Below are 25,593 nucleotides of genomic sequence, written 5' to 3' on the forward strand. Positions count from 1 at the left end.
CAGTAGCATTGAGCAGGAAAGGGTTTGGATAAGGTAAAGAATAAAGTCACCTTTAGCAATAGCTGTCGGTAACAAAGAGCTAGGATAAGAACTGACTCTCTGCAGAGTCACAAGGGGTCTGGAGTCGGCAGTTCTTCTCTTCTAAGACAGGTCTCTCTAGCTAGGAACACTCATTATTATAAAATCACACAATAATGTATTGAAATGTCTGAATCATTAGTAGCTCTCTACCAATGGAAGCCGCTCATCCGATGGTGTAGTCAACTTCCAATGCTTCTTCTCTCAATTCCCACATTAAACATTCACGATTGTATGCAGTAATTCATTGTTGCTTACTTTTGTAACATGGAGGGAAGTTTTCATGAGAACCTTCTTACCTAAGCTAAAAGGTATGCTCTATGTCCATTGGGAATACAACAGTGAGTTGAATACACTCAGACAAAACTAGCAATAATGTACTGGTGAGGCATACATAAAATATATCTAAATCATTATTTATTCTAACAGTCACAGCAGGGTTCTTTGCTCAACATAAATGAGCTAATGTGGTGTGATGAATCTGAGGAAACATAAGCTTGAAGTAAGCACATTCTTAGGTAAGATGCTGGTGCTAGGCAAAATGTCTTAAAACTATTAAGTTGTGAGGGCGAGTTGAATGAAAAGGCTTTTTGGGCCTAATAAAGGGGCACATTTAAGAATGATAGCTTAGTAGAAAAAAAGTTCTTAGAGTTAATTATATACATTTAGGTTCTTAAGTTAATTTGTATACATTTAGGTAAGCATGTTTTCTCTAAGTGTTATCAGCTGCTGAATTGTTTTGTAACATTAATAATGCATCTTAAAGAATTCTTTCACATTATAAAGCAAGCACATTTTTTTATGTGTCATGTTCTATGTGAAAACGTTTCAGCAGCAGTTTAAATGCATTTTAAGGTGCAATTCTAATATGGTTTGTAAGTCGAAATTAGATTTTTTTAATGATCTCACAATGTAATTGGGCCCCAAGTAATTGCAGCAGAGGAAACAGTAGAGATCCTCAAAAACTGGCAGGTGGATCGAATCCATCTTATAATTGAATTAATTGATTCATGAAAGATCATACTGAAGTGGTCTATGGTCTCACCTTGCATGTATGTGTGCACTTAGTATACTGTGGGTCCCTTTTGGTGCGCCATCTCCCCTCCTCTTTATAACCTTCATGTGGAACTGTTGGGCAGTCTTTTTTCCTCATTTGGTTTCAAAGACTGGATCAGTAACATTCCAGTTCCTTTGGTGTATGGGAGAGACTTTCGCACCATCCTGGATGGTTACTTATTTTTTAAGCATGAATGGGAAGAACACCAAGGTCACAAAAACTGAGTGTTATTTCGGGTTGGGCCCTTCAAGTTTAGCCCAATGCTTTCTCTTGCTTGACAGGTTAAACAGGTTAAAGATCTTGATGAGGCTCTTAATAGTGAACTTTCTCCATGGCACAAATACAAAACCTTTATTATGTCTGCTTCCTGCATCTTTTTTGTAAGATCCTATTGTTCATCCTCGCTCAACTCAATGAAAGGAAGAGGTCAATGGCCCATAGATGCTATAGCACCTGAAATAAAGGAATGGCTTGTATCTCAGCCTTCTGGAGGCTGAGATGCTACTGCTCCAATGGGTCTGAAAGGTGTAACAACATCCATAAATTCGACCGTGTATTGGACGCAAGGTGCTCTCTACACTGGCTTACGGTTAAAAATAAAATCCATTTTAAGGTACTCAATCAAGGGGCATATTAACAAGGGCCTTATCTCTGCTTTTTTGGCTTTAAAAGCCAAAGAAGCGGAGATAAAAATATCGCCCTATCAACAACAGGGTGCTAACATGCAAAATCGCATGTTAGCACCCTTTTTCACTACGCTTCCCTTTGCATCTCTAATGATATGCAAAGTGGGAGTTCCAGAGCAAAATAATAGGAGAAATGTCGCTAAGCGTCATATCTCCTATTATCAAGCTTCACGCTAACCCTGTTAGAGACAAAAAAAGCAGCGCTAACCACGGTTAACGCTGCTTTTTTACGTCTGATAATTTTCAGATTTAGCCATGTAATCCAATGGCAGGTGGATTACATGGCTAAATCCACCATGGGCTATCAACAAGGATATTCCTATCCTTGTAGTTTTATCGCCGCATTACCAGCGATAACCTCCCAAAATGCCGCTATCGCTGGATTTTTTATCGCCTAGGTGGTTAGCGTTGTTAATAACGCAATAACCAGGCGATATTATCCAATGCTAAGCGCCCTTAGCGTTAATTTTCCCTGTTCCTTGTTAATATGCCCCTATGTGCCTTAAATTGGGGCTGAGATTTTCGCATATTTGGTCCTCTGTCCTAGTGTCTTCCAGTGCCTATTAATAAGAGACTATGCTGGAAAGAACTGAAAACTTTTAAAATTCTGTTCCTTGGTGCTTTTGGTTTCTTTTTTTGATTTTTGTGTTGTATTCGACCTGGCCTGGGTTCCTAGTTCCATAATAAAATTTTTAGTGCAGGGCACTTTAGAAATTAAATTAATGCAGAGAAAATTACTTCCTGAAAAGATCACTAATATGGGCCAAAATCACATATATGACATCACATCTGAAGAATATTATCTTTCCCAAAATACAGATTAAAGTGATTGATGTATACTCCTGGGACAGCCTGTCCCGGAGATGCTGCATCAGCATGTTGGTACTGTCTTAAGTCAGGCACCCTCAGAGCACTCAACTTTCCCCATGAATTCTTGTGGGTATTCTAAAAAAAGCCGAAAGCTTGGTGTATTTCCTAGGGCAGATATTAAAGTGTGGATGTGGAGGCTGTTTGAGGAGCTCACCTTTGACAGAGACACCTAGCGATCCAACAAAGATCCTTTCCCAAAACTGGCCTGCCTCGTTATTGAAACATATTTAAATAGTTAGTGAAGCTCCATATCTCTTTCAGCCATTTATCCCAAAAGCTTTGTACCATGTGCCTAATGCCAAGGTTGCAGCAGACTCGATCATGTCGGCATTTACTAGCACTGCACAATAGCATTTTACAGAACCTTACAGCTAATGGAGTCCTTTTTTGACAACTCAACCCGAACAAACCCAGACAACAATCATATTTCTCAGAAAGTATTGAACCAGAACATGGCAGTCACATCATCATTCGTTTAATAAAAGATGGCTCCGTACATAGACCATGAAACAGTGGGGCCGATTCATAAAAGCATGTAGGAGTATGGGAAGAAGTGCAGCAGGTGCACTCTATCATGCATTCTCCCATGTCATTGGGAATCGGCCTGATACATCTACTTCTCTATTAGTAAAAGTGCAAAGCGGGGATAGCCCTATGTATTTCTACTAATTGTTCATTACTTTTTTCTTAAATGTTCACATTTTATTCCCATTTTAGATCTTTTGGGGCACATTTTAAAATTCATGTAAGAGCACGTGAAAGGGTTATACCGAAGCACTTTTTCATATACTCCTTGATGCCTTTGCGATTCAGAGCCAGATGTACGACCGGTTTCTGCGGTCGCAAAGGGGCATTTGGCCCATTTGCGACAGCAGAAAACTGATGCACAATGTACTAACCCTATTTTGCGAGACCCTAATCTATTAGCGACTCGCAAAATAGGGTGAGCAACTCGCTATTAGGAAGGAGCATGCCAAGGGCGTCCCTTCCTAATAGCGAGTGCAAATGCCATGTATAATGTTTCGGGACCGCATTTGCGGTCACAAAAAAATCGCAGTTTGCCACTACCTTCAAATAGGTGGTAAACCATTCGCAAACGGGAAGCCCCTTTGTGAATGGGTGCGCAATTATTTTTTAAGAGCTGACAGTGGTCCAAGGGACCACTGCCTGCCCTTAAAAATTGAAACTGAAAAGTTCAATTTTTCTTTTTTAAATGCATCCCGTTTTCCTTTAAGGAAAATGGGCTGCATTTTAAACTGCTTTATTGACAATGCAGTCCCAGACATGGTGGTCTGCTGACCCCAGAAGGCCACCGTCCCTGGGAGTTCTAGCCATTCCCAAAGGGGTTGTAAATTGCGACAGCCTCATTAATATTCATGAGGTATGCAATTTGCAACCCCATTGGGAATCGCAAATAGCTTCTGAGACACTGTTGTACATTGAATTTTACGACTCGCAAATTGCAACTCGCAATTTATTGCAGTTTGTGAGTCGTCAAATTCAATGGTCGTACATATGGCCCTTAGTCTCTGTGTCTTCGTAGTTTCATACCTGAAACCCATGCACAGGTCAGACCCTAAGCAGTCTCCCTGGTATGAAACTCATCAGATCCTGTCTTACTCTTCAGATCCCTGCATGCAATGGGATGTTCTGGCCTCACTGTTAAAACTCAAACCAAGTCCTGCGCAAGGTGATCATAATCATGCCTTTGATGGTGAGGTGATACCAAAGGGGATAATGGACGGAGCGTTTGAGCAAATCAAACACTCACTCCCAGTCAACTGATCTGGGTTTAATCCATCATCATTCTTTAGCTCACTCCACCACCCTAGTTCAGACATGGCCATATGCAAATCAGTCTGACCCTATGCCTCATGGGAACAGTCCAGCACGAACTGCCAAGCCATGTCTTCCCTGGATCGGAAGCAAGCATTCTGGGACCGGTTTCAGGTTCATAACCCTCATCAGCCAGGCTATCTTGAATCCAGTGGCAAAGTGAGCAAGGGACCCACGTCTGGGCATACCCTGCCAACTTAGGGCAAACAAAGCGATACCAAAGGGGATGATCGACGGAGAGTTTGAGCAAATCAAACACTCACCCCCAGTCGACTGATCTGGGTTTAATCCATCATCATTCTTTAGCTCACTCCACCACCCCAGTTCAGACATGGCCATATGCAAATCAGTCTTGACCCTGTGCCCAATGGGAACAGTCCAGCCCGAACTGCCAGGTCAGGTCCTCCCTGGACTGGAAACAAGCATCCTAGGACCGGTTTCGGGGTTTCACCCCTCTTCAGCCAGGATCGCTTGATTCCAGTTGCATGGAGAGCACAGGACTCACGTCTGAGCATACCCATCCCACTCGGGGTGACAAATGCAAAAAGAACTATTGATGGATAGAATGCAGAACAATGTCATACATTCACCCCTGTACAGAGATCTGGGCCTAAATCCACCATTCTTTTGCTCACCATGCCATTCCAGTTTGGACCCAGCCATATGCAAATCAGTCTTGACCCTGTGCCCAATGGGAACAGTCCAGCCTGAACTGCCAGGTCAGGTCCTCCCTGGAAACAAGCATCCTAGGACCGGTTTCGGGGTTTCACCCCTCTTCAGCCAGGATAGCTTGATTCCAGTTGCATGGAGAGCACGGGACTCACGTCTGAGCATACCCGTCCCACTCGGGGTGACAAATGCAAAAAGAACTATTGATGGACAAAATGAAGAACAATGTCATACATTCACCCCAGTACAGAGATCTGGGCCTGAATCCATCATTTTTTTGCTCACCATGCCATTCCAGTTTGGACCCAGCCATGGATTCAGGCCAAGATCTCTCTGTACTGGGGTGAATGTATGACATTGTTCTGCATTCTTTTGCTTCATTGGAGTTTGCTTCAGAAACAAAAATGGCCTTGTTGCACAGCTAGTTGTCCCCACGAGCATGAGAACATGGTGTCTTTTCCCTACCTGCCATTTAAGGTGGTCCCAGGTAAGGAAAACTAGGGAAGGCCATCCAGTCCTTACGGTGCAAGACTAGAATCACTATGACCTAACGGCCCATTGGCAGATGGGCCATCACATCACAACTTTACATAAATGAGGCCAGCTGAGGTTCTGCCAGAGTGAAATCAGTGCTTCCCCAACTGAAACAAGCATTGGTAATGCATTGGTTTTGCCTCTGTGATGGATAAAGAGCTGTTTTCATTAATCATCGTCCCGGAGAAGGAATGAGCTCCCTGACAGATAACACGGGAGTGGATAGGATGTGGCACAATGGCCAGAGCTGCTGACTCAGCGGCACCTCTCTGGGTAATAAATTGTTATATAAATATGCTGCAAGATTAAAAGGCAAATCTTTATGAAAATATAGTTCCACCAAAGTGGATGTTAACAGTATTTTGGGAGCGAGAAACTGATAAAAGAAGCAGACGAGAAACAAGCATTGGTAAATATGCTACAGCCAATAGAAATGGAGGAAAGGTAAGTGGCACGCACAGAAACCAATGAGAAGCCAGGAAAGAGAGGAAGTGAGATGGAAGTCCCTTTTAAGTTTATATTAAAAACAATAGATTTTGCAAGCACAGCACAAGCGCTGTGCAGGCGAAACCTAAAAAGACTATTTTGAAGATAGGGGATGCACACCCACTGATCCATAAGTTCATCAATGTTAATCATCATCATTTATTCATAGTCGCGTGCTCATTGGTATGGTGCCCTGCCCTGATGGCACCTGAATACTATGTTGCTATAATTGAGTGACGGATCTCCGCCCCAATTCCAACCGCACAGCGTAATGCAATTTGCACAATACTTCCTTTGTACACTTCTTTATTCATAGTTTTTCCTTCCTTTCATCATGGTTTCTTGTGGTTCCTCATTTTAAGTTACACACGTAAGGTAAAATGCCAATTTTCTATGTTTTCTCATGTTCGAGTTGGTCCCAGACCTTAATACCAGAACAAGTACAGAAGCAAAAAGTTCATCCGAAGCAGTATTTTAATAACCAAATGCATTTCGGGCTCATCAAGCCCTTCGTCAGGGGTAACTGAAAATAACAATAGAACTGCGTTATTTTAACCAACATAACAACGTCTGAGCAACAACTATAAAAACGTAACACAGTAATTGCGCTTTAAGTCCTTATTAAACATCATCTTTGTACATTTGTTTAAATCTCATCTTTATACATTTATTTAAATCACCCCTATAGAATTCATACCATGTGTTATCGTTTAAACCATAAACACTGTCTGATTCCACCTAAGTTCCCTCTGTTATCACAAGTACAAGTTTCAAAGCTTTATTCGACAGCATGTCATAAAAGCATGTAACATCCTAACATATACCATAAATACTACAATAAAATACAATATGCATATTTTCCCTTAAAAACTCATTAAATCATGATGCTGGCGAATTACAAAAGGTAAAAGAAAAGCTTCAGCAACAATGGTTAAAAACAATTCTAAAAGAGGAAAACTTGGTTAAAAAATAGATCATACGTTCTTAGGTGTCAGGAATTCATACATTTGTTCACCTTTATAAAGATTTTAAGGTACATAGATGAATAATCCAAGCCCACCCTAGGAATTTTGCCACAGCAATAGCCATGGGAGGGGAACAATCCGATTCTAGTATTCTTAGAGCCACTTTGTACCTGCGTGTCCCCAAATTTAGGCACACTGGTTTTAGCCATTTGTGGCGAGGTTTGGTGTACAAAGGACATACAAACAACAGGTGGCCAATATCCTCGATCAGGTCTTTACAATGGTGGCATTTGTTATCCTGGGTAGATGACCATCTATGGGTAAATGCTTTTACAGGCAGGGTCCCAATTCTAAACTGAAAATACAATTTCCTGACAAAGGCCCTTTCTATGATGTCCCAATAGGCCTCACAGAAGGGCATAGATTTAATGTCAAGAAAACGACCTGCTAACTTAGCCTTTTGACCAGAACTAAGGACAGACGTCCAGGTCATATCCCAGTTCATTTTTTTGAGGATTTGTTTAGATGGGAAGCTTAAGCCACTTGATTCGTCCCATAGGTGGCCTAATTCTAGTTTAGTTAGCAAGCCCCTAATTTCCTTAAGCCACTGGATAGAGTGAAAGCGATCAGCCGCAATAATATCCTTCATGGTGATGGCGTAATGGGTAAATTCAGGAGTAGTCATAATCCGTCGCCAAAAAAGGAGAGGACGTAGCCGTGCTATATACTCTATTTTTTTCCTGCCTAGGTCATATATGAGCGGTATTGTTGGGGTACTTTAGGGAACTCCAACTAAGCAGCGTAAGAACTTATTTTCTGCCAAACTTAATTGGTTCAAGTTAGCAAAGCCCCACAGTTCAGAACCGTACAAAGAAGCACTTATGACTTTCATATTGTAAATTTCTAGGGCAGGAGTAATGGGCTTGGTTAGGGAAAGTTTATGCTTGGAGGCTACTGCCCCCGCCAACTGGGAGAATTTTAGGGCAACCATATCAATGTGGTTTTTCCAACACATGTTACTCTGGAGGGATATTCCTAAGTACGTAAATGCATCGACCTGTTCCAACGGGGTATTATTAAAGTTAATTACACCTCTAAATCTTTTCCGCTGGTTTAGGGACATAAACTTGGTTTTGGAGGTATTTATTTCAAGACCACGTGATTTACAAAAATCTCCAAACATATTTAGTGCATTTTGAAGCCCGCTCGGTGTCCGCGAAACTATCAACGTGTCGTCCGCGAACATGAGAACAGGCAAGCGAGCCCCTGCTAATACTGGAGCATCCGTAGGGGAGCGGCTAAGATGGTCCACAATGTCGTTGATATACAGGGAAAACAGTGTGGGTGCCAAAACACACCCCTGACGAACACCACGCTCGACAGGAAATTGATCACCTCACCCTGAGCCCCCCATCTGATTCTTGCGTGATTGTTTTCATGCAAACGGACAAGTAACGTTAACAGTTCCGGCGCCATCCCTGCATCAGCAAGAACCCTCCATAATTTAGAGCGGGCACCAAATCAAAAGCTGACTTCAGGTCTATAAAGACCGCATAAAGAGTCCCATTGGTCAATTTCACGTTCCTCCAATAAAGTGCAAGAAAGTAGAAGACCTGATCAACAGAACTAGTACAGGGTCGAAAACCAGCTTGATACGGGGTTAAAATATCATTTTCTTCTACCCAGGTTTGTAATTTATTTTGCACTAATCGACCTATGAGTTTTTGGGCAGAGTCAATAAGACTAATAGGCCTGTAGTTGCTGGGTAGTGATTTGTCTCCCTTCTTGAAAACTGGAATTATTTCTGCGCCTTTCCATGAGGTGGGAATAGGCGCACCCATGGCCACAGAATTGGCTAGCCATTGAAAATACTGACACCAAGATGGTCGATCACTTAAAAACACGTCGGCAGGTATCCCATCCATTCCTGGAGCTCTACCTCCTGTCACACAATCAAGTGCTAAATTGACATCCTTAAGCGAATATAACTGCCTTTGATAGTAAATGGTAGGAGGGAGTGGACACTCATCTTCAGATAAATTGGAAGCATATTGGGGACTGAAGAAGTCAACCCACTGATTTTTTGCAACATTATTTTGAGGCGGAGGAGCAATCCCACCTCTGTCCCATTTGACTATAGCCCAAAATTGCTTTTGGTCTTTAGCTGCACAGGCGAGTCTCAAATCATGCCACCGTTCCTCGTCCCACTGTTTCTTTGCCTCTTTCTGTGTATGCCTATATATATTTCTAGCGTTTCTCACACCCTCGATATTTCTAGATCTGAGTTCGGCGCTGAGGTTCTGGCGGGCTAATTTACAAGCTTTGTTATACCATCCTGCCTCAGCTATTATTGTTTTATGTGCCTTTACTGACTTGATAGACTTCGAGAAAAATCCTTGAAGTTTAGTGAAAAAGAGAGTGTGGGCCTTAAGCATAACTTGGGGGAAATTTTGATTCTCTCATTGAGTTTTTAAGTGGGCCACTTCATCGGTCACCACTTTTTTAAGGGTTTCCAATTTCTCTGGTTTCTCAATAAATCGGCCCCAATTAACGTGGCGCATGTTGTTCGATACTACAATATCCAAAGTAGTTTTCTCCCCACCCTTTTTAGATTCTCTAGCCCCATTCGGGATTTTTAATGTCATACAAAGGGGGTTGTGGTCACTTTCCACTCTTGGTATTATAATCATGTCGATCAGTCTATTCCAATCTCTGACATCTACCAGAAAGTAGTCTATACGACTAGAGGACCTACCGTTGTCAAATGTGTTTGCCCCTAAGTGATCAGACAAAGTGCACCCATTAGTTGCTCTGAGCCCTCTTTCTAGACATAGAGCTTTAAGTTGGATGGCAACTGCTGACCATCTCTTGACTCCGGGAAGATCCAACGGAGGGACACCCCACTTGCTGTCTTCCTCTGATGCAAGAAATTGTTCCTCCGGACCAAGTGGCTCAAATGTCGTATTAACATCACCACCCACAATTATGGAAAACTGAGTTGGCAGTGTTGCAAGCTGTTGATCAAGCACAGAGACTACGTCGGATAGGGGATCCCCAACCAACCCTCTAGCATAAATGTTAAAAATTGCCGTTTTCTGACCAGAAGGCCATATAATATTTACTGACAAAATGTCGTCTAGAGGCGAGCTCTGTTGGTTAATTATACAGCATAATGATTGGCGGATCCAAATTATAAGACCCCCTGATGGTCGGCCTTTGGTTTTCTTGGTAGCAGGTATATGGAAGTTTAGAAACCCCAATCGATAGACCGGAACCAGTGACCAGGATTACTGAAATAAAATAATATCAAACTGGTCAACAAAGCTACACCAATCAGGAGAATGTAGTTTGCTGCCAATTCCTGCAAGGTTCCAAGAGAGAAGGGTCAACCCTGACTCAACTGCTAAAAAGCAGGGAGGGGCATTTGTTAGTGGTACGTCTTGAGTCTCACCTTCCATCCCAATGTCATGATCACCGTGTTGCTTATATTACTCAGTAGCTCTATTTGTAAAACATTAGGACCTGAACCATTACATTCTAAAGGGCTGGAGGATATTAATTTGTCTGGATCAATTGACTCGGATTGACTCACTATGGGGTTGGGAGGTCCTCTCATATCAGATTCAGCATTTAGATTGCTAGTTGATACAATTGGGCACTGTGACATTGTGGCACTCATACAGCCAAACTTCTCTATATTCATGTTCCCTAATCTATCAAGCTGGTCATGTCAATCGCATTCATTTAAATCGGACAAAACCCCAAACCTGTTTTCCAGCCTAATATTCCAATTACAGTTTAGGTTGCTCCTACACCTATTTTTAGGGACAGGAGTCCACTTTATCCTTGGTCTCTCCTTATTGACTTTACTGCCACTCTTACTGTAAAAGTATTCTAACGTTAGTGGAACAATAGTAGTACGCCTTTGTTGTGGGGGAAATATATTAATCAGGACATTGGGGAGAACCCCTACGTTGGAAAAATTAAGCACTATACAATCTCCCCCAAATTTTTTCGGGTGATTCCCTAACCATGGTACTCGTCTTGCCATAATGATTTCCCCAGCTAGTTGTTGTTTGCGCCAAAGGGACATCCTCATATTATTAGACAACCAATGCAATGATTTACTGATCAGGGAAGATGTAGATTCCACTTTATCAGACGACAGGGTGGGTACGTTGGCAAGAACTAATACAAGGGGAGAAGCCTCAATAATACATTCAAATTGGTCTCTCTCTTGAAGAAATGTGGTGGATCTGGATCTGGATGGTCTGGATGGAGAACCATCATTCACCACAATCTGAAAATTCTTATCAACTATAGGTTGGGAAGGATGAGAGTTTACTATTGTTTTAGCTTCAGCCCCTGCTCCACAACTGAAGGGAACCTCATTTGGCTCAGGTCTGCATAGCACCGGGGACGAAGTACTACCCACCTCCTCCACAGGCTTGTTAATAAGAGCACTCAGTCATAATACCTCAGTCATAAGCAGATCAATTTTAGGGGTTAATAATACATTTGATCTTTGCATCGATCATGCTAGCTATTTTTGTAGATAGTTCATTCTCAGTCTCTTTGTTAACATATGACCCATTTGCCTCATCCTTGTTCAGGCTTTTAGGAGCAGAGGTTGCCTTTTTTCTACCTGGATGAGGCCCACTGCTTTTGGACTGAACTTTTCTACATGCTCTAACTGCTCTAGTCGAAAGGGGGGGGACTGGAGGCGGAGTTATAGCTACTTCAGTGTCTAGAACTGCGTCTGGGGTAAGATTAGAATGCTGGATAGTAACAGGGGACATACATTGATCAAACGTGTCGCTGACTAAAGCATCTACGTCAGCAACAATACTAATATTAGGCTGTAACGAAGAATCCAACGAAAGTTCCGAAGGTTCCGAGGAAGTCCTCAACATAGGGGAGGTGGAAGAGGAATTCAAGACTAATGACGCCCTCCTGTCATTGTTGATTTTGCTTACGATCTGCACCAGGTAATTGCCCATAGTATTAGTTGCAGAAGTAACCTTTTGTTTGGACATACCTCGTTATGCTCTATATTAAGTCGCCCAAATCGAGAATAGCAGGTAATAATTGTACAATTACAAGATGCTACCTATACAATGCAGTGTTGTGCAGCTTCGAATCATATGCAAGAGAACTTAGGAGTCAACAGTACCTTGAAATGCAAGACCTTATCAGAACCAATGCCTTGGAGGTGATGTAAGGGGGGTGGCCCGTCCCGTCCTCTGCCGACCTCGGACGGCCACAGACGGCCCGCCCTTTGCCCGGGCTAAGCCCGCGCGCGGGCCCGTGACGCGGGGAGTAAGACCCGATTTAAAGCGTCTCCGGCCACAGGAGATGGTGACGCTGCTTCCGGGATGTTGTTGGGCAAGGATCCTGGGAAATGTAGTATCTTCCTCCCTCCACACTGCGGCCACGCGATGGTAAACGCGGCGGCTGGAGGGAGGGGGCGTCAGGAGCGGCAACAACAGCAGTTTTGCAAGGGGGGCCCAGAGGCAGCACGCCAGACTCAGCAGGAGCAGGTAGGAATTCAATAGGAACGACACCCGCTCCACCGGGAGTAAGACCCGATTTAAAGCGTCTCCGGCCACAGGAGATGGTGACGCTGCTTACGGGATGTTGTTGGGCAAGGATCCTGGGAAATGTAGTATCTTCCTCCCTCCACACTGCGGCCACGCGATGGTAAACGCGGCGGCTGGAGGGAGGGGGCGTCAGGAGCGGCAACAACAGCAGTTATGCAAGGGGGGCCCAGAGGCAGCACGCCAGACTCAGCAGGAGCAGGTAGGAATTCAATAGGAACATCATCTTTGTACATTTGTTTAAATCTCATCTTTATACATTTATTTAAATCAACCCTATAGAATTCATACCATGTGTTATCGTTTAAACCATAAACACTGTCTGATTCCACCTAAGTTCCCTCTGTTATCTCTCCCTTAACACCAACGGTAAATGCCGCTACCATGCGCCTGAGTCCTAAATTAAACTTCATTTCCTGACGATCTATGTTTTTCTCATTTTCATGTTCCCCACCAAACTCAAACGAATAAACCCCCTCCTTACTCAGCTCTTGTTCCGCCCACTTCTCCCTTTACCACATCTCAACCATTTATCCATTCCCCCACATAACGCGACTTCATCACACATCCTCTCATTCTCACATTCTCTCTATTCTCTCTCATATTTCACTCCCCCCTCTTTTAAATCCCCACTCTATTCATTCATCTTCCTCTCGCCTTCGCAAGGAACATTTAAACAATTTTTTCTATCGTACTTTAACCATGAATCTTTTTCTCCATACCTGCTTCCACCAAGTAACATATTACTCCTTCTCTCGCAATTACGACGAAAAAATGCATCTCCCGCTTTTCTCAACGGGCGCCGATTTTAAACGATCTCACGTGGCCTAACCCCACCTTCCTAATTGACCCACCCTCCTTGGAATCATGACCTTCATTTCTAAATACTACCGTACCCATAATGCACTCAAACAACACATTTAAACATCTCAATGGAATATACAGCGTATTAATGAAAGAGTGTATTAATAAAAATTGATGCTCTAAGTGCAGCGTAACATCTTAACATAATCAAAAGATTTATAAACATTGCTGCTTAATTTTATCATTCATGTTAATCTTCACTTTGAATGCCCCTTCAATAAAACATCGCTGGATGAACACGATCTTCTGCCTTACGTGTGATGATGATACTTTTTTCAATTTTCTTCGCGAATTCCATCTTAATATTGGGTACAAACCCCTGTAAGGCAGAGTTATGAAGACTATTTTGAAGATAGGGGATGCACACCCACTGATCCATAAGTTCATCAATGTTAATCATCATCATTTATTCATAGTCGCGTGCTCATTGGTATGGTGCCCTGCCCTGATGGCACCTGAATACTATGTTGCTATAATTGAGGGACGGATCTCCGCCCCAATTCCGACCGCACAGCGTAATGCAATTTGCACAATACTTCCTTTGTGCACTTCTTTATTCATAGTTTTTCCTTCCTTTCATCATGGCTTCTTGTGGTTCCTCATTTTAAGTTACACACGTAAGGTAAAATGCCAATTTTCTATGTTTTCTCATGTTCGAGTTGGTCCCAGACCTTAATACCAGAACAAGTACAGAAGCAAAAAGTTCATCCGAAGCAGTATTTTAATAACCAAATGCATTTCGGGCTCATCAAGCCCTTCATCAGGGGTAACTGAAAATAACAATAGAACTTCGTTATTTTAACCAACATTACAATGTCTGAGCAACAACTATAAAAACGTAACACAGTAATTGCGCTTTAAGTCCTTATTAAACATCATCTTTGTACATTTGCTTAAATCTCATCTTTATACATTTATTTAAATCACCCCTATAGAATTCATACCATGTGTTATCGTTTAAACCATAAACACTGTCTGATTCCACCTAAGTTCCCTCTGTTATCTCTCCCTTAACACAAACGGTAAATGCCACTACCATGCGCCTGAGTCCTAAATTAAACTTCATTTCCTGACGATCTATGTTTTTCTCATTTTCATGTTCCCCACCAAACTCAAACGAATAAACCCCCTCCTTACTCAGCTCTTGTTCCGCCCACTTCTCCCTTTACCACATCTCAACCATCTATCCATTCCCCCACATAACGCGACTTCATCACACATCCTCTCATTCTCACATTCTCTCTATTCTCTCTCATACTTCACTCCCCCCTCTTTTAAATCCCCACTCTATTCATTCATCTTCCTCTCGCCTTCGCAAGGAACATTTAAACAATTTTTTCTATCGTACTTTAACCATGAATCTTTTTCTCCATACCTGCTTCCACCAAGTTACATATTACTCCTTCTCTCGCAGTTACGACGAAAAAATGCATCTCCCACTTTTCTCAACGGGCGCCGATTTTAAACGATCTCACGTGGCCTAACCCCACCTTCCTAATTGACCCACCCTCCTTGGAATCATGACCTTCATTTCTAAATACTACCGTACCCATAATGCACTCAAACAACACATTTAAACATCTCAATGGAATATACAGCGTATTAATGAAAGAGTGTATTAATAAAAATTGATGCTCTAAGTGCAGCGTAACATCTTAACATATTCAAAAGATTTATAAACATTGCTGCTTAATTTTATCATTCATGTTAATCTTCATTTGAATGCCCCTTCAATAAAACATCGCTGGATGAACACGATCTTCCGCCTTACGTGTGATGATGATACTTTTTTCAATTTTCTTCGCGAATTCCATCTTAATATTGGGTGCAAACCCTGGTAAGGCAGAGTTATGAAGACTATATTGAAGATAGGGGATGCACACCCACTGATCCATAAGTTCATCAATGTTAATCATCATCATTTATTTATTTTGGCATTTTACCTTACGTGTGTAACTTAAAATGAGGAACCACAAGAAACCATGATGAAAGGAAGGAAAAACTGTGAATAAAGAAGTGTACAAAGGAAGTATTTTGCAAATTGCATTACGCTGTGCGGTTGGAATTGGGGCGGAGATCCGTCCCTCAATTATAGAAACCTAAAAAGAGCCAGAAAAACATCAGTTTGTTCAAATGAATGCATTTTACCTGCATGAATGAACATTTCACCGTGCACAGTCCAACACATGTTAAGATATCAGGTAAATGTCTCATCATACCAATACAATTCTTTTTTTTTATTTTGTGATTATTCTTGAAATACACAATTATACTTGTCAAAGAAAGATTCAAGGAAAATTAATTTCTATAGGATGCCTTCACTAACCTCACATCATCAAGGACATATATTTGAAAGCAAGGTATAGTATAATTATCCATAATCTTAAATCTACTTGAATCTACATTATTATGCAAGAAAATGTCTTTCTGCAATAAATCCTCAGGAGGCGACATATCTATGCACTTGTAGAAGCAGGTTTGTTTCATGTAAATGTCTTTTCCCGAAAAGTGCTAATTAGTTAGGCTTAATACATACTTTATTCATTGACTCTCGGGATTTAAAATCAAATCATTTCTTAAGTTTGAGTTGTATTGCATGCCAGATGGGACATGCAAAATTCTGCAATAAGCTGCATTCTAAGGGGCATTTGTACAAGCCCCTATCGCCACCACAACGTCACCTATTTTACCGTTGTGGGGGAGATAGGGGCTGCACCTTATGTACAAGGTAGTGTTAAGCCACTTAACGTGGCTTAATGCAGCCTTGTACATAAGGCCCCCTTTTACGCTATGCCACTGCAACACCCATTCATTTTGACGTTGCACCCTATGTACAAGGGTGGTATACACAGGAGGCAGCGCCAAAATTAAGACCAGGTAAAAACTGGTCTTAAAATGGCGAAACAAGGAGAAATGCATTAATTCTCCTCATTTTTGCTTTTTCCATGTGTGCTGCCTTGTGCAGCACGCATGGAAAAAGCTAAATGCCATTGTTTGTTTATGTGTAGGAAGGTGTCCCTTCCTGCACATAAACAAACTTTTTTTTAAATGCCATTTTGTCACTTTCATGTGTGCTGCATGAAGCAGCACGCATGAAAGTGACAGGATGGCATTTCTAGGATTGTTTATGTGCAGGAAGACAATCCTCCCCTGTGGGCAGACACCCTTGCACTCTGGTGCAAGGGTGCCTGCGTTGGCACTAAGTTGCTAAACTTAGCGCCATCGCAGGGGGAAACGGAAGGCTACACCACATTCTTGTAAATATGGTGCAGCCTTGCGTTTCAGAAGTGGAGGAGAGAGACGTTAAGCCAGGAAGGCTAACGCCTCTCTCCTCCACTTCCTTGTACATATCTCTCTAAGTGCTTTGGATGTCAAGTAGAGGGCATACCGGCATTTGTTTTGCAACTGTGGCTAAACTGAAGAATTCTGTAGAATAATATGTCAGGTACTCTGAGAGATGACAAGTGGATCTCTTTTTAACAGGTCCAGAGCGTTACCGGGGGAGATGAAACTGAAAATAAAAAGAATTATAGCTTTATAGTTATGTCAGTATCTTGGCTTGAAACGTGATTCCTACAGTATGGGAGTGGAAGGCAGGATTCATTTACTAATAAACTAATAATCTGTTCAGCATCTTGGGTTCATCCTACAGTTTGTCATTTATTCATGATAGATACATTGTTCAATATTTAAGCGATTCAATCTCAGTTAGAAGGTCAACAAATAGAGTAGTTAATAAAAATGAACTGAAACATATCGATATTAAGTTTTTTAAATTTCCCTACACCATTGTTCAGAAAACTACCAATAATTGTGAGAATTTGAACGAAATGTACCATTTTTGACCTAAAGGTTGCCAGCATCTGAGTAAATGAAATAAATTCACCAATTTATTCCTATATTCATACCAGTTTAAGGCTGATCTGTTTAAAAGAAATACGTTTGAACATTTTACTTATTAAATTATGACTTTATTTACGTGCCTGTGATTTATGCTTAGAGAACTATTCCCCACTCCTCTGGATTTCAGAGAACAGGCTAAAACATTAACAGAAAAATTGAAGACCTGAAAATATCCGACACACATTATTGATAATTGTTATAGTCGTGCCAAAAACCAGCACAGAGAAGTCCTATTGGAAGAGAGAGAAAAACAAACAATCAAGATCTTGTTATATGCAGCACAATGTACAGCTCTACATCGAATCAAGTGAAAAAATTGATCAGAAAAAAATGGAAAATTGTTAACACTGGTTCTTTTTACTTGCCCAATACTGAGGATTGCCTATAAAAGGGAAAACAATATAAAATACATATTGGTAGATGCCCGCCCGAAGAAAGAGAAATAAGACAGAACACCATAACAACAGCCAAGGGCTTAACACCTATTGTAGGCCATTACCTTTGCAGGAATTGCTCAGTATGTCATCTGACTTCCACTACCAAGATCTTAAATTTGAAAGATGATCTACAATGGACTTTGAGGCGACATACGCATTGTAGCAGCACACATGTGTTGTACATGATCACATGTCCTTGCAACTTGCGGTACATCGGAATGACTTGTATAAAAATCAAAATCCTGCATATGTGAACATAGGAGTAATGTAAGATGCAAGGAGTCCACTACTAAAATGAGAAATCATTTATTGGAGGTGGGACACACCCCAAACGACAGGAGTTGGGTAGTGCTAGAAACTCTGGAACACATTGACATAAACGCTGAGAGAAATCTTTTACAGAAAGAACAACAGTGGGTTTACAGGTTGGGGACCTACCACACAGGGCTCAACAATCAAACTCCATGGAGCCAAGTAATGAAATGAGATAAAAATGTTTACAAAAGAACAACAAATATGAATAAAAAAAAACTACAAATATATGAAGCAATGGGATAATAGTAGTCCACTAAGACAAAATTGAGACAAATGTTGCACATAAGAAAAAAGGGAACAGGATATGCTCCAACTTCATAACTGGCCTCTACAACATAAGTGAATGTAAATGACGATAAATGGAATTATCCTCAATCAGGAACACCAACTTACGTTTAGAAAGATGGCTCGCATTCAAGTAACGAAACATCATCTAGAAGAAGACTACCTGAGTGTAAATCTAGGATCAAATAAAACCTTCATTGACACGAGGGATTTAGATAACACATAGATAATCTATTTCAAGGGACAGTATTCTTCAACATCCAGTTGAAAAAACAACCTATATGTAGCAACATTTGTGGAGGTCAAAATGAGCATACCATGCATACCAGTTACACCATTAAATACAAATTAAATGGTGTAAAATCTGATAAATGAGCACAGAAATACTTCAAACTAATTTGCAGGATACGCGATCAAAGAAGCTTTATTGATAGAGGGAGGTCTTGACAAATGTAACGAATCAGAGAGATCTGTTGTTGCTTTCCATTAAAACCATAGGAAACAATCAGAAGAGCTGTAAAATAAATACCATTGGGTATTGCAGCCTGGTACTGTTCAGGAGTGGCGAGACCGAACAGGAAGCTAGTGTCTGCATCACAAGTAAGTGATCTAAACAATAGGAATGTTACCGCCAAGATCCAGTACTAGTAAAATATTTGAGCGAATTGCTTTTGAGCTCATTTTTTACTCTTTCCTCTGACCCGAAAGGAGTGCAGCCAACGCCTCTCTCCAATGACCCTATGGAGAACTCCGAAAAATCTTAAAAGGTAAAGATTTATTTATGATAACATTACACATTATTGAATATTCATGATCTTGTTCTCTTTAATCACAAACTGGATTAAAAATGTGTTTATTTGAAATGGACATACAGCTCGTTCCGCATAAAAATAACACAAAAGATAGCGCAGATTCAGTCATGCTGCTAGAGACACTGTACGTGAAATGTGAAGCATGTGACATATAATCTACCACTTCCCACTGACATAAATATACTAAGAGTGCACATCTATATACCTCTGAAAACACCTTGATCTATGGAATACATAATGAGATTTCAATTGTTTTAATACAACCGTAAATAGAAATGACAGTCATGTGTGGTTCTAAAAGTCTGTCGAGCTACATCCAAGTGCAAATAGCACATTTAACAAAATGCAATCATCATATGGGACATATAACTGACATGAATCTCACACCTCCAAACAGGAAGAATGAAACGTAAGATGTGATGTCAAGTAAAAAGTGAAGACTCATTTTCTTTATTGTTTCACAGCAGAGGAGAAATGATTCCTTCGAATACCGGACTGAACATAATCGGTGGTATCACCAAGTCCAGGGGATAGAAGTCCACCTGACGTAAGTAAGAAATTTAAAGGGGGATTAGTTTTCCTCCCAATAAGGTCCTGACGAAAGCCAACGACCTGGCAAGGGTGCATGCAGGCTGAAACATGTTGACAAAGTGATGTGAAGTACACATTGCACGTCCCATATTTCACATCCACCGATTTTAATCTTGCCCTTGATGGAGCGGGTAGTACAAAATGTTGTATACCCCCCCATTCTGCACGTTCATACTAATTTGAATAATCTATTAATTATAATACTATTAATGTGTTTGTGTGAAAATTTAATCAACATTGCTAATGTATGAAACATACGTGGGATTTGCATTTGCATGGCTGAAATAATTTGTAATTAACCTATGTACGCATACTAATACTAGAAAAATAGAATATCGCATGATATATGTTGTTTTCGTGACGTTATTGTATGTTGCACCAGATGACATCACTGAGTGAATATGAACGCTTTAAATGTCGCCATATGCTAGATAATTACAAGCACATAGGGGAATTAGTGAGGGTTTAACATTTTTATTCGTAATTTCCTTGTTTTAATTACTTTTTGTGTTTGTTTCACTTAAGTTATCCTTTAAGCCTAAAAACAAGATGGGCGACTGACACACAACGCGACGGCCACCATTCCACGAGGTTTCAGACCAAGTGCGCTTGCGCCAAACACCCGTACCAGTAGCCTCAACATGACCCCAGCCACGATGTGCCTTAGCAAGGTCACGATGGGACGCTTGCCAAATGTTCAAACAAAGGACTTATGCAAGGAACCGGATGGATCATGCCTGACAATATGACATCATGAACTATGTGAAACTTCACCGGACGATCCCAACCAACCAATGGGATGAGCCCAAATTCTCAATATTGTAACTTTTGGTCCTTATTTCCATTATCAAAATGACGTTAGAATAGAAAGAATAGTTAGTTGTTGTCGTTCGTTTGGCTGCTTGCTGTTCTGGTTCTTCCTTTTGCTGACGGAGACGACGGTGACGCTACGTGACGGCTGTGTTCCTGAATCTTTGACAGACTGAATCGCTGCCCAATTTCTTGATGAACAACGGACTTTAGGAGATCTATGGGCATTAATCGATATTTGCACGTCTCTGGTCCTTGTCCTGATCTTTGGGACTGTAGCGTGCTGACGACTAAATTTGATGACTTAGAGGACGACCGATAGCCAGGATAGGTAAATATGGTGTTCTGTGATTTGCATAATTATTAATACATTTACTAGATGGAACTAAAATTCTTGCATTATTTAGATAAACAAATTATTAATTAAAAAGAAAATGTGTTTGGTCGTTTATTGAAGGGGAGTAGATCAGGATATTTGATTATGCTGGACTAAATCATCAAACTCAATCCAACTAAATTGATCCGTCGATTACGTGGGAGGAGTATCTTAATGTTTAGCTTTATGATGTGCAGTAATGAAGGTATTATTGTATAGAAGTGTAAATAAGTTTTCTCTCTATAGGTTATAAGGTATTCCTTTCATGTCAGCGCTTGGAAAACTCATCTCTCCTGTAAGTGCAGACCAGTGAGAAGCAAAATGTGAATGTTGGTGTTATGGGTCCCACCAAATGATTGTAAGAGTGAATGTGTTAATGTGATATTTGGTCTGTGACGAAGGGAGGATATTAGGTACAGGGTTTTGTCCTGATTCCCATTACCCAGGTTTCTGTGCTGCATCAGTTTTTCTGGTAGCAAGATGATGGTTTTTATTGTTTTGGTTTGGTGATTATTGCTTGTACATTGCTTATTGATTATTGATTGGTATCGGTTTATGTATTAACACTCTATGTTGAGTTGCGTCAGTTTCTATGTTGTTTGCACGGCTTCTGGGAGGTAGGAAGTCGGAAGTTTGTAACAGTTCCGTAGTAGGGCAGAGGTAAGCGCTGCTCTCGGGAAAGACAGAATTGTTGTTGCCATGTAGGTACACAGGGGAAACGTGTAACGAGTGAAGTTGCACGACCGATTGTCTGGGTTCGATTCGGTGACATCGTCGTGTGTTGCCATTAGAAATATCTCTTGTATGAAAGAAGTGTATGGTAGCGAAGGTCACCTGTGAAATTTTGGTCTTAGGTACCTGGAGTCCAGAAGGTACTCTGATAACGCTTATCACTGGAAAGGGAATAGGTGTTTCGCTTAGCTTGCTAGAAGGATAAAGTAGAGGGAAGTGCTACTTTGTTAACGAATGTCATAATTCTCTAGTAGGACAGACTGTTCGCTGTTCTTGGGAGAGACAGAATTCTGTGTGAATGTACTACATTTTTCCGTGTGAAAGTGTGTGAAGGAAAAGGCATTCAGGTTAATTGTGAAACTATGGTTTTATTTCTCAGGAGCATTGGGTCTCCAACTAGGTGTCTTAATTCTGGAGAAACGGTTAGCTGATGCTTGTTAGAAGGGTAAGGTAGAGGGATGTGCTACTTTATCAACGGAAGTAACGATTCCGTAGTAGGGCAGAGGTAAGCGCTGCTCTCGGGAAAAAGAGGGAATTCTTGTGAGAAAGGTAATTGACTGTTCTTTGGTTAGCGAAGCGGACAATGGTGGCCTTTTTATTTTGTTACTAACAGATTTGTGAATCGGAAAAACGTGAAAAGCTTACCAAGAGAATTTTGTAAAGGAGGGGTCAACAGAAGCAGGAGCTGCGGCAGCGGCTGCTGATGTCAGAAAGACCGCGCTGGGATTGGCCAGTCAGCTAGTGACGGAAACGCTCCTGATTGGTGCATTAGGGTGTGCCGCGCTAGGAGTGGAGAATTACAGGGTGACGTAGACGCTCCGGATTGGTGCGTTAGTGTGAGTCGCGCTACGATTGGTCAAGAATAACAGTACAGTCGTAAGGAGAGACTATCGATACAAGGAAGACAGAAAAGATGTATTACGATCCACCTGAAAAGGGGAAAATGTCCTGGTTTGGTAAAATTAAGAAGTGGTTTAAAAAGGACAAACCGATTGTGACTAGGGAAGGACAGTTACTTCCTCCAACGAAAACCCCTGCATCCTTTATGGTTGCGAAATACGGATATCATACTTGTATTTGGTTAGACAATTGGGTAAAATACACTAGAGACGACGGATTTTTAGTATTTCCAGAGCATGGTTCGTTTAATTTAGCAGTTTTGAGAAATTTGAGAGAAAGAATGATGAATCTAGAACCAAGACCTAGGCCGACACAGTTTGAAGCATTGACCAAATGGGAAGATGAAATGCATGACAGAGAGAGACAGAGGAGTAGCGGAAGGTATAAGTACTTGTTTGGTAGATATGGGCATGACACTCATGATGACAGAATGAGAAGGTGGCGGAATGCGAGTATGACTGAAGGTCTGTTTCCTGTAAGAACTGCTGAAGAAGTTGGAGGTAGGAAATGTACGGAAAAAAGACATAATGTTGAATCAAGAGGGTATGGAGTGAATGAATCGGAGGATGATGTTCTTGATGACATGTTTTATAAAAATCCACCGCCGTATCAACCAGAATCTGAAATGTTGACACCAAGTGCCCCAATGAGAGAAACTTTATGAATCATTAAGTCAGAACCAGTGTCCCAAGGTTTAGAGAAAAATAATTCCATTAGAGAGGTAGAGAGAAAGTCAGATAATAAGGTAAATGGTGAAAATTCGGCAGAATTAGAAAAAAACAACTTTAGAATCAACTGAAAAGATAAGAGAATTGACTAAAAATTTAGAAGCTGTAACTGTTCCAGTGACTATAGGCCCTGTGATGCCTATTTTTGATAAACAGAAAGATAGTGAACATTGTTTAACAGTTCCTTATAATAGCAATAAACAGACTGAGAAGCCAAAACAGAGCCTAAATGAAAATCCATGGAGACAGACAATAAGTATGATCGGACCAAATGTTTCGAGTAACCCATTTATAGGCCCAAATATAGCAGAAAGACATACAATGACAATGGAGTCAATACTAGAAAAGGATTTAGAACAAAGTAATGTAGAGAAACCAGTAGGTCCATCCTCAGAAGAATTGAGTGAATGGCTTAGAAGCTTGCAGAGAAAAGACAAGGAATCCCAATCAATAGATGTGGCCAAATTATGAATGGTACTGGAAGAGTTAATAGTAGGAACTATCCCCACAGACAGGGCCGGACTGGCTACCGGGCGTTTTGGAATGCTGCTGAGCTGGGGGCTGATTTCGTTGATGGGGACCTGCGTGTACTGAACAAAATTCGTTTTGCTTTAATTATTTCGAAGTACACGCAGGTCTCCATGAACGAAATCAGCCCCCACCGCAGTGAAATCAGCCCCCTGCTCGGCGGAATTCCAAAACGCCCGGTAGGCAGTCCAGCCCTGCCCACAGAGAAATAAAAAACTTATCAGGATGAGGAGTTATTATTTTTATGTAAAAGCGTAACATGGAGAGCGAAAAATTTACATGAAAGATTAGAAGAAGTAGCAAATGAAATGGGTATAGATATTGAAAAGGTGAAGGCTTTACAAAAACCATATCGAATAGATTTTACTGAAAAAGATATTGAAAATTTGAACACCAGAGGACGGATAAGTCAGATTAAGGAGATAATTATTTTGTTGAGAAAATGGGGAGATGTAGATAAATGGAGAAGCAGGTGGTACGGAAAACGAGATGATGCCTCAGATAAAACATTTGCAGCATTCCCGGTGAGAGAAAAGGAAAAGGTAGTAACAGAATGCCCCATGAGAGATATTCCGGGAGGAGGATATGTACATGTTCCATGGACTAGACAAGATATTTTGTCATTTACGAATGATATCCCTTGACTACGCGAAAAGCCTGTCGAGTGGTATAGGCAAGTGGACAGATTTGTGAAATTATCTAAAGTATTATGGAGTGACCTAAACAGCCTGTTTGACATAATAGTGCCAGCAGATTTATGGACAGAGTGTAAATTAATGAATAATTGGCCTACACAAGAATACCCTAGAGATCCAAAGCCAGGAGCCCCAGACCCAGAGGTTATGAAGAAATATGAACAGGTTATTGCCTTTCTGAAAAATAAAGTACCTTCGAAAGAAACAGATTGGGTGAAAATTGACAGAACTCATCAGGAAAGCAAGGAGTCGGTACATGCATATTATGAAAGGCTGATTTTGTCCTTTAAACAGTTCAGTGGTGATGAAAATTTGAGTGAAAAGGATTTAAGTCATTTTGTATACAGATTTGTATATGGTCTACGTCCAGAGATTAGTGAGATGATCAAACAACATACTGTAGATTGGCAAAATAAGAAAATAGATGAAGTATTGAGACATGCAAAATATTTCAGTGATGAGATTGAAGCAAAACAGCGAAAATTAAAAGAGAAGGCTATGTGGGCACAAGTAAAAGTAGCAGAGAGGCAGGAAGCTCCGTTAGCGGAACAAGCGAATAATACAGGCCCTAGACAAAAATTAATTCCTGGGAAAGGTAAGGGAAATTTTAATATAGAAGAAGCTAAAAAGAAATTCCCGTGTCATAATTGCGGTAGAGAAGGGCATTGGAAATCCGAGTGTAAATTTCCCCCAAGTACTAACAATGAAAATGTATCATTGAATCCACAGGTGCAGAATGAGGTGAGTGGTCAACCGCAGCGACAGAAGCAGGTTGTTACCCAACAGAATCAGGTGCCAAAATCGCCTTTTCCACAAAGCAAAAACTCACAGAAATACAG

This window comes from Triturus cristatus, chromosome 4_1 (assembly GCF_964204655.1).
Source record: "Triturus cristatus chromosome 4_1, aTriCri1.1, whole genome shotgun sequence".
NCBI classification, from domain to species: domain Eukaryota; kingdom Metazoa; phylum Chordata; class Amphibia; order Caudata; family Salamandridae; genus Triturus; species Triturus cristatus.